Below are 10,198 nucleotides of genomic sequence, written 5' to 3' on the forward strand. Positions count from 1 at the left end.
ATTATATAATTTTATAAACTTTGCACCCATAAGTGTTTCTCTGGGCTTCATAATGGAATGTTACTAACAGGGTGCAGTGAGTCTGTCTACATCCATCTTTTATATAAAAGCTATGATACTGATTGTTTCAAATTGTTTCAAAAGAAATTTTTAAAAAATAAGAAAATAAGTAGGATTTTTTTTCCTGAGGCAAATGCTGGGGCAGGGCTGCTGTGAGAGGAAGCACAGCAGGGTGGAAAGCTGCAGGCTTGGCAGATGCATCATTTCCCCACATAGCGAAAGGGCAGCAGATGTTGTCTACATTTCATCATTCTTACCTCTGCCACTGTGTACAGGATGCTCCCCCTGTTCTACTTTAGGCTTTAGGAAACAGCTGATCATATTTTTTTTTCTTTTCCTGTCAACAAATCCAGGAAAAAGAACCAACAACAAAGAAGTCCTACTAAAGAGTCCTGTCCTAATCTAGATCCTGACTTCCCAGTACGCTGTCCAGTAGATCCCTACTGTCATGCCAGAGCTATTCTGCTGCAGTAGAAGACACATTTGTTTTGAAATTTGTCTCAAATATTGTCCAAACAATTCTGTCACTGTACTTATCATAGCACCAGTGTGTATTACAGTATTTGGTCCCTGAAATATTTGTCCTGAAACTGTAAAACACACCCAGGACTGAACCAGCAACCTATGCAGCAATCAGTCTTGGGGTCATTGCTCAAAAACATTAATGTATTACACATTTACTTTTTACTTTTTTTTTTTTTTTAAGATAATAATGTACTGCTCTTATTTATTCCGGCAATAAGATAGATTGGTAGATTAATTGCTCTGCAATCACTGATGGAATCACTAGTTACTAATATAACAATAAACCTTTCATCTACCCACATATCTACAGTAAACTCTATTCTAATGAGAATATCATTAAGATCCTTCTTTTAGCAGCCTGCTTAAAAAGTGCCACATAGCTAACATCAAAGTCTGTGACAGGCGACCATAGAGCACAGAATAATGTCTTACTGTAGCAGCGAGTTATTTACTGATGCACAGTCCTTTTAACTTTTGCACATTTGGCCGTTTAACTCTGTGGGTTTGATCCTTATAAGGGTCAGAATCTTCCTATCCAAAACTTAATTCTAATGTGCACTAACACGTGTATGTTCCAAATGGCAATAAAGTGTCTGCTTTGTTCTTTTGTTGCCTGTTGAATATAAGGCTTTTGGTGGCTTAGGTGAAGTGGGCATATCCTCAGATTAAGCTTTACTCAATACCCCCACACGCTTGTCTGTTTGTGCATTAAATCAGAAGTAACTGTGACTACTCATAGTTTGTAAATTGTCTGATTCATGATCTGCAAATGAGTAAATGAGTGTGAAAACAGGCTGCTTTCATTACGTGATTTTTAAAATATCACTGCAATTTCTTAATTAACTGGTTTGAAAAGTACTATTAAAATTATTTTTTATTCATTTTTTATAGTATTTATTTGAGTGCCATTTTTAAACACATTTTTTAGTTAGAAATGAAGTGATGAAGAAGGGAAATTGTTTTCCATGCAGTAAGTATTCAGAGGCCTATGAGTCAGCCTAGTAGAAGCTTGGCAGGAAGAGATTAGCACCATCCAGAGAAATGTCAGTAAAATAACTGTTAGCAATGTGAAGCCGGTGTGTCCATAAGCAAATGTATCAACTTTGAGGCAAGTGATTGAAGCAGCTGGAGCAAAGGATATTGTTGAATTACATATGACAGGGTGCTAAATACAACAGAGGGCTATTTATGCAACTAAGGCCTGGAATATCCACAAGCTGTCAACTAACAGCTACAAAGTGATGCCTAACAATGGTGACAAAGCTGTAGGTATCACTTTTCAACAACTCTATAGAGTTGTTGCTTTTAGACAGAGCCATTTGCTCTCTGCTTCCATATTCCTTTTGCCAGTAGCAATGAAAAAGGAAACTTGTGCTTATCTTTAAGATGCCAGCATCTGACAGTATGGGAATAAGAACAGGTTGTTTTAACAGGATGGTTGGATCAGTAACAATACTAGTATTTTCTTATCACTTGTCTGTACTGTTGGTGACATCTGTCACCATTTCAAAATCCCCTTTTTGAACTTTAAGTCTGTCTTAAGTACAGATAAAGCAAATAAAAAATGTTCTCAGAGACAGTGCACCAATAGATTAATTCAACTTTGACTGTTAGAAACTTTAAGCAATTGCAGTACTTGAAGCTACCCACACATGCATTGAAACATATAACTTTAAGGAAAAATCTGAGATAATTCCACTAAAAATCACACTAAGTTTAACGTGATGAGGCATTAGGCAACATGTTTTGAAGTAAAAAGCACTTAACTGTGAATTATTTTGCTTTGCATGCTCATGTTGATGTGTTTCTCACGCATTAAAGAATAGGAGCCATTCAGAGAGCAGTTCAAGGGGAAATTATATACACATCAAACATGTTTCATTTTGTCAGCTTTGAAAAAAACATTTTTTGGAGCACTCTAACACACACTCAAAAGCACACACACACTCAAAAGCACACACACACACACACACACACACACACACACACACACACACACACACACACACACACACACACACACACACACACACACACCAAAACAGTAAAATCATAAATATTGCATGTCTCTATCGCTTATGGGAATATCGGAAAAATCTTGACATGCACCCGCCTACCATCTGTGAATCTCAGCCCATAGAAACAGCTCTAATGGTGATGAAATGTGCCTTTCTTGGCATGAGAACACAACAAACTGGAGGATCAAAAGAGTTTGGGATGCGCCAAGATGAGCTATGATATGTGGTTGCACTAAAGTGAGCTTCTTGTTGGATCTAATGCATGACAAGTGTAGGGAAACTTGATAGAGTTGTTAAGCAGTAAGACTTAGGGAGAAGTGCACTTTCTTCCAGATGAAACTGTCTAGATCAAGGCCTTTTCCTTTGACTCGTCCAGCCATTACTGAATGATGAGTTATTGTGCCTTCAAACTTCTGTTTGTAATTCTTTGTCACACTTAATCCTCTGGGATTTTATGTATTCTGTGTGTAACCTTCGTGGCTAAGATACGGTAGCGGCAAGCTGTAAGATTCAAGGTGGGACAGCGTTCACTAAGAGACACAACTACATGATTGGGTTAGTGTACAGAAACATCTGTGCCACATATGGACTAGAAGTCCCCAAGTCCCAGTGGGAGATACCACCAAAGGTGGTTGGGAGCAACAGAGCTAAAGTCCTTTGGGTCTTTGAGTTCCAGACAGACAAGCAGCTGCTGACCAACCAACCAGACATAGTGGTGGCTGACAAGGGGCAGAAGACCCCAGTTATGAGAGATGAGGCATCCCCAGTGGACTGTCCTCAGCCCTATTATGCTATGAGCAAAAAAGTTGGGATTATGATTATGCTCACAGCGCAATATTTTCACTGGAGTGAAACTAGGCAGCAAGTAAAATCCATGCAAAAGTAAGTGCTAAAATTAATTACTCACTGGAACTTCAATTTCTTGGTTGACAGCGTTGTGATCTGGAATTTGTGTATTTCCATGTAAATGCTCTTCATGAGTGGATATGTTGTCAAGGATACACAGTATTCTTTGTAACGAGTGTTTTTTTTACTTAGCCTGTAAAAAAACACATCATACCTGCACTTCGGCTTTGCTTATCTGTTTGGTTGTGTGCCTGTAACATGGAGCAAAGGATTTGAAAGTGTGCTAAACCGTCAAAAAACAATATCTGCTAGTAGTGTCACATTGATGACTTTTACAGACCCAGAAAGCAAGAGGCTATGTGCTTAATGTGTTAAAAAAAATGTGGCAGTGCAGTGAGACTGAGTTGCACAGAGGGAAAGAGACAGGATCCATGCAGGATGGAGGCTGTGACTTGTAGAACTGATTGTAATATTTGGAAACAGTCTCACTTGAAGGAGAGGTGAGGAAGGAAGTTTTTTTTAATGGAAGGTTGAGAGGTGCCGGAGGAGAGTGCACCAGCAGATGAACAAGTAAATTCTTACTCCTACAGGTGTCAGAGGTAACTAAGAGCCAAGAGATTCTGAATTAGCTGAGGAACAAGTGTTCCAGTCACATGATACAAGGTTGGCCCCAGGCTTCACCAGTGTGGCAAGAAACTGAGGCAACCTGCGACTGAAAAACAGAGTTTAAAACACAAACCTAACTCCTTAAACTGCCACATCATGACATCATATCCACTTCACTGCCCATGCCAAGATAACTTGTAGGGGACAAAATACGTATTACCACATCCTGAACACTTAACAGTAAGCTAACAGTGAAATGAAAGTATCCTTGAAATAAGACTCTGCAAACTACAAAGTAAGAACTGATGATATGAATTTCCAGCCTGTGGTGCAGCCCAAACTTTCACAAGTCCCCTAGGCAGTATCCCCTTTTTCTTCGAGGTATGGAAGCTTTTATTTATTTATTTATTGTCAGCCAGAGGCACCAAAAGTAGGTAAATGCCCCAAGAAAAACAGAAAGTGAAAATGGGAATATTCAAATGTTTGACTAATTCAAAAGAAAACCATTTAATAAAACATGTTTGGCCCTGATGGTATTAAATAAAATTAGGTAGAACTATACTTGAGATATAAGCATGGATTAAAAACGTGACTGAATTATTTAAGGTTGATTTTTTTTTCCCCTTCAGGTCCTGAAATCACCAAGAACACCATATTTTTAAATAAAGTTCTGAAGATAATAAGAGTAGTAATTTGTGCAGACTTAAAAAAGAGCAAAGCACTTTGATCATGTGCAAAGGTGCACTTTGTTTCTCCTGTTTGTTGGTTTTCTTTATTCCTTAACTCTATAAACTAAACGTGAATTTTCTGAGAAATCATACTTAATAACAAGCAGAGGAGCAGCTTGACCGAAACCCTTAAATCATCTACGGGAGCACTAGGAAAAGTAAAACAAATAAGACTGCAATGACCCTGATGTGGGATGCATAGCAGTAACACACAGTTTGACCTGTTTTCATATAAATGTCTCATTTTGTAGAAAGTCAGGGTATATTTCTCGTCTGCTGGGACCAAACAGTCAGTGTGAATGATTTATAGCCTACAGCTGTGGGGACAATACACCTGAATGAGTTAAATGGGGCAGAATTAGACCCAACACAGCTGAATATTGATGCTTTAGTAATACTTGTTAACCTAGAAGTCTTCAGGCTTCAGGCTGAAAGATTGAAAGATGGAAATAAATTGTCAAATGGGAGACAAATTAAGAAGTGGTCTGGTTAAAGGATAGATGGATAAATTAGCATGAAAAGTGTCTTTGTTGTAGAAAGAGTGTTCAGTTTCAGGGCCATGGGAATTGTAGCACAGTAACTCAAATAAGTTCATGATAACAAAGAAAAAATTATTAGAAAAGCAAAGACAGAAGAGAATGGTTGTTTAAAAATGAATTCATAATCGTGAGTACTGATTTGTATGCAGTACTGCACCGAAAACCTCTCTGCGATTACTTTGAATGCTTGCAGATTGCTGCAGTTGCCTCCAGTTCGAATAGAAAACATTGACTTGTCTACAAAGACTTGCCAGCTTCTCAGCAAGCAGTAGCAAAATTTAACAAAGTGCAATGCAAACCATCAAAGTAAGAGCTGTGTTTCAGCACTTCAACTCACACATTTCAGAATTTACCTTGAATGCAAAATATCTCAGCTTTTGTGTTTGTGTAACCCTTTTCATGACTTCACTATCACATGTTGGCAAATTTGCAGGCAAACTAATGTTTTCCATGCAAACTAAAGGCAAATTCAGCAATTGCTACTGCAAATTTCACCTAGCAACTGCCAGATACCACTCACCAACTCCATCAACCTGTGATTGCAATGGTGTCACTGAACTGTTTCTAGGCTTGGATGCATAAAGGAAAGCAATGAAATGAGCCAGAAGTAGAAGCAACATTGAGAACTGGTGACAGCTCCCATCCAGATCCCCCAGAGTACTTTTTACAAAGAACAATGAAAGGAAGAAGGTCTGAAATGAGAACGTAGTTGTGTAATGTAGGCGGGAGTTTATTGATCTCTGGGTACTGAACTCCATATAAAATAATCCTCAAATTTATTAAGCTTGATTATTGATTTAAAATACTGTTTGCTGTAACGCTGGATTCAGATCCTTGTATTTCTAATAAATCATATGCATAACACATACAATGCCAACTTGAATTTACCAGCTAATGGAGAAAGGGATGACAATGTACATGCATTAAGAAGATTTTAGATTAAACAATGGTCCCTTTTTAAATTAAAAGGCACCATTATATATAAGATTAGTACCATGTTGTATTAAAAAAGACCTTAGAGTAGTGATTGATGAACCGATTGAAGTATTTAATGTGAAAAAGTTGAGTCATTTTTCAATAACATTACATACAATCTGACTTCTTATTGCAACCAGAAGAGTTGACCCCCTACTGTTCACTGGAAGTAATTCATGTAAATTAATTAACTGGGTTTGCTGGCAGTTATCACTGACGCTTTAGCTATTTCCTTGGAAAGCAAGGAAATAGGTAAAGATCCAAAATTGACACATGTAACACGATATTTTTTTTAAAATATGAAAACGTTTTACAATATCCTTTAAATTCCAAGGCTGAGATATTAAAACTAGTTTTCATTCTGATTGATTCTTGCGCTGAAATAGCAGCTTATAGTCAAGCTGTGTGCTCAAGTGGTTTTGAAAACCTGCAAACAAATTGCACAGAGCGTTCAACAAATAGCTTAATCAGTCAAGCAGACCCCCAGCCCTATCTGGCATTTAAAAAGTGGACACTCCGTTCAAATAATAGCCCAGAGGTTACAAGTAATCATCACAGAACAATTCTCCTGTTCCCCAAGGAAATAACTCCCCAAAGCAGCTGCATTGTCCTTTTCTGTAAGCCCACAGAGTAATAACTCAGGTCGACACAACAGTGTTCACACAATGTAAAGGGGAGAAATGACAAGACTGTGTGATTGGCACGTTGTTTTTCTTCTTCCTCTTTAATATTCTTTATTGAAAGAGTTATACAATAGGGCGCATATGAGGCATTATGAGAACAAAAGAACAACAGAGACATAGCAAATTCAAAAACTACCAGGCTGACCTGACCAGAAATAACAAAGCTAGACAACTGTTCAAGAGGGTTAAAACAACTGATATTTTGAGGGGGGTATCTTTTAAAATGATCTGAATGAGTGCATCTACCCCTGTGACAGACTGGCGACCTGTCCAGGGTGTACCCCGCCTCTCGCCCTATGACAGCTGGGATAGGCTCCAGCACCCCCCCGCGACCCTGAAAAGGATAAGCGGAAGCGAATGGATGGATGGATGGAGTGCATCTACAGGGTGGGCAATTTATATGGAAACACCGTAATAACATGGGAATGGTTGGTGATGTTAAAGTCCTGTTTGTGACACATTAGTAGGTCTATATGTGAGGGGGCAAACTCCTCAATCTGGGTGGTGACCATGGTGGCCATTTAGAAGTCGGCCATCTTGGATACAACTTTTGTTTTTTCAATAGGAAGAGGGCCATGTGACACATCAAACTTATTGGTAATGTCACAAGAAAAACAATGGTGTGCTTGGTTTCAACATAACTTTATTCTTTCATGAGTTATTTGCAAAGTTCTCTTTGTTCACAGCCATTGACATGTCGAAGAGGTTAACACCTGAGGAGCGGATTGAAATTGTGTTTATATCTGGTGAACGCAGTAACCGGGTCATTCCAGCAAATTTCAATGCAAGACACCCTACGAGACCACCCATCTCCCATGCTACAGTTAGCAAACTGCTTGCTAAGTTTCGTGAAACTGGTTCAGTGTTGGATTTGCCAAAATGTGGACGCAAGAAAACTGTCACTAATGAAGAAACATCAGTGGCTGTCTTAGCATCATTCAGCAAGAGCCCACAGCGTAGCACTCGCCACATGTCGCAGTGGCATTGGTCGAACATCCGGATATTAGCTACTCACAAATGGCACCCTTACAAACTCCAGCTACTGCAGCATCTCAACGAGGGTGACCCAGATCAGCGCACAGAATTTGCAGAATAGGCAAAACAGAAATTGGAACAGGACCCTCAGTTCACGCAGAAGATTTTGTTCAGTGATGAGGCAAACTTTTATGTGAATGGTGAAGTTAACAAACCAAATCACCGCTATTGGTCTGACACTAACCTACACTGGATGGATCCCTCCAAGACTGTTGGAACAACAAAAGTGATGGTTTGGTGTGGTATATGGGGTACAACGATAGTGGGTCCATTCTTCATCAATGGAACCTCAAGGCCACTGGATATTTGAAATTGCTACATGATGATGTGTTTCCCTCTTTATGCACTGAAGCTGGCACGTTCCCTGAGTTTTTCCAGCAAGATGGTGCACCACCACATTATGGGTGCCAGGTCCGAGCATTCCTAGATGAACAGTTTCCTGGAAAGTGGATTGGTCGCCGTGGGCCAGTTGAATGTCCCCCAATGTCTCCCGATATGACCCACTTAGACTATTATCTTTGGGGTCATCTGAAGGCAATTGTCTATGTTGTGAAGATACGAGATGTGCAGCACCTCAAAATATGGATATTGGATGCCTTTGCTGGCATTTCTCCTGCGGTGTTGCTATCAGTGTGTGAAGAGTGGGAGAAGAGGGTTGCATTGACAATCCAACACAATGGGCAGCACATTGAACACATTTTATAAGTGGCCAGAAACTTGTAAATAACTCATGAAAGAATAAAGTTGCGTTGAAACCAAGCACACCATCATTTTTCTTGTGACATTACCAATAAGTTTGATGTGTCACATGGCCCTCTTCCTATTGAAAAAACAAATGTCCATATAAATTGCCCACCCTGTACGATCTCCCTCTACAATCTCCACCATTGTCATCAGCCTCATTATCCCTAATAAGAAAACTGGTGTTGCTCTTGGCAGTTTGCCTTCTACCAGAAAGGCTTTCTGAGTTGGTAAATACTGTGACTCTGCAATCCAGCTTAATCAAGTAGCTTTGGTATCAAAGCCTCATCTACCAGTAACTTGAGAAAGAAAATGAATACATTGAAGAAACTGATGTAAACTGAAGTAAACTATTTAATTTACCAGTCAGGCCCTGAGTTTGGGATAGTGACTGAAGAAGGAGACCTGTGGTATAGGCAGTTTATGATTCCTGTAGGCTCAGAGATAGGGCTAGACACTGATCAGCTTCAAACCTGGCCAACCCAGACCTTTCTGTTTGGACCTGTTAACTGGGGTAGACTATTTTATTTAAAGACTACATGAAAATACTCTGCAGATTAGTGCAAAATAAACAGGTCAGTTTGCTGTACTGTGATGGTTTTAAAGTATAGAACAGTGTGTGACTGGTGTACAGTGACTTTGGTGCAAGTTGGGATACAATCAAGTTTAGCAGAGATGAATCTGAAGTTAAGCTGATGATGTTTAGATGGTTCATACCAACTTTAAACCATCTAGTAAACAGTTCTCCATCCCCTACACTGACTGAAACATATGCGTACATGTTGTTGGATTGTGTACAACAAAGTTTTGTATATCCACAAAGAGCAGTGAACCTCAGTGCATATCCATATCAGCTGATCACAGCCTGTACACTAAGAAAATTAACCTATTGTAACCTACTTTTCCCCACACTGAGTGGCTACAACTGATGTTAGGGTTCCCCACATGCTGAATCCCACTTTAACCTCTTCCCTACTCCCCTTTTCCTGTTCAGAGGCAAAGTCACCCACTACAATGTAGACAACAGAAAATATAGGGTTTTTTTTAAGCTTCCTTCTTTTCCTTCTGATTCAAGCTGAATATAACTAATATTAAAAATTAGACTAAAGTTTGTATTCCCATCTTCTAATATTATTTTGTTATTGGATAAGTAGCTTTGCACAAAACATTTAAGATGTTTCTTGTTAAACCGGACACAATAAGGTAATATTTGGAGAACATGAGACACCTGCATTCATTTTTGTTAAGTGAAAATAAGCAACCCAACAATTCCTCTCAGTGCATCCTTCTGCCCAAAGACTCAGTCATGCATTCAGCGTCATTAAACTCTTACAATTCAGAGATCAAAGACCCATTTTCTCAGTTATTTATAGAAGCCTAGCAGCTCTTAGTTGTGGAACTAAAGCCACACAACATCACATCATTAACAGTGTTTTCTCTTA

This window comes from Maylandia zebra, linkage group LG16 (genome assembly GCF_041146795.1).
Source record: "Maylandia zebra isolate NMK-2024a linkage group LG16, Mzebra_GT3a, whole genome shotgun sequence".
Lineage (NCBI taxonomy): Eukaryota > Metazoa > Chordata > Actinopteri > Cichliformes > Cichlidae > Maylandia > Maylandia zebra.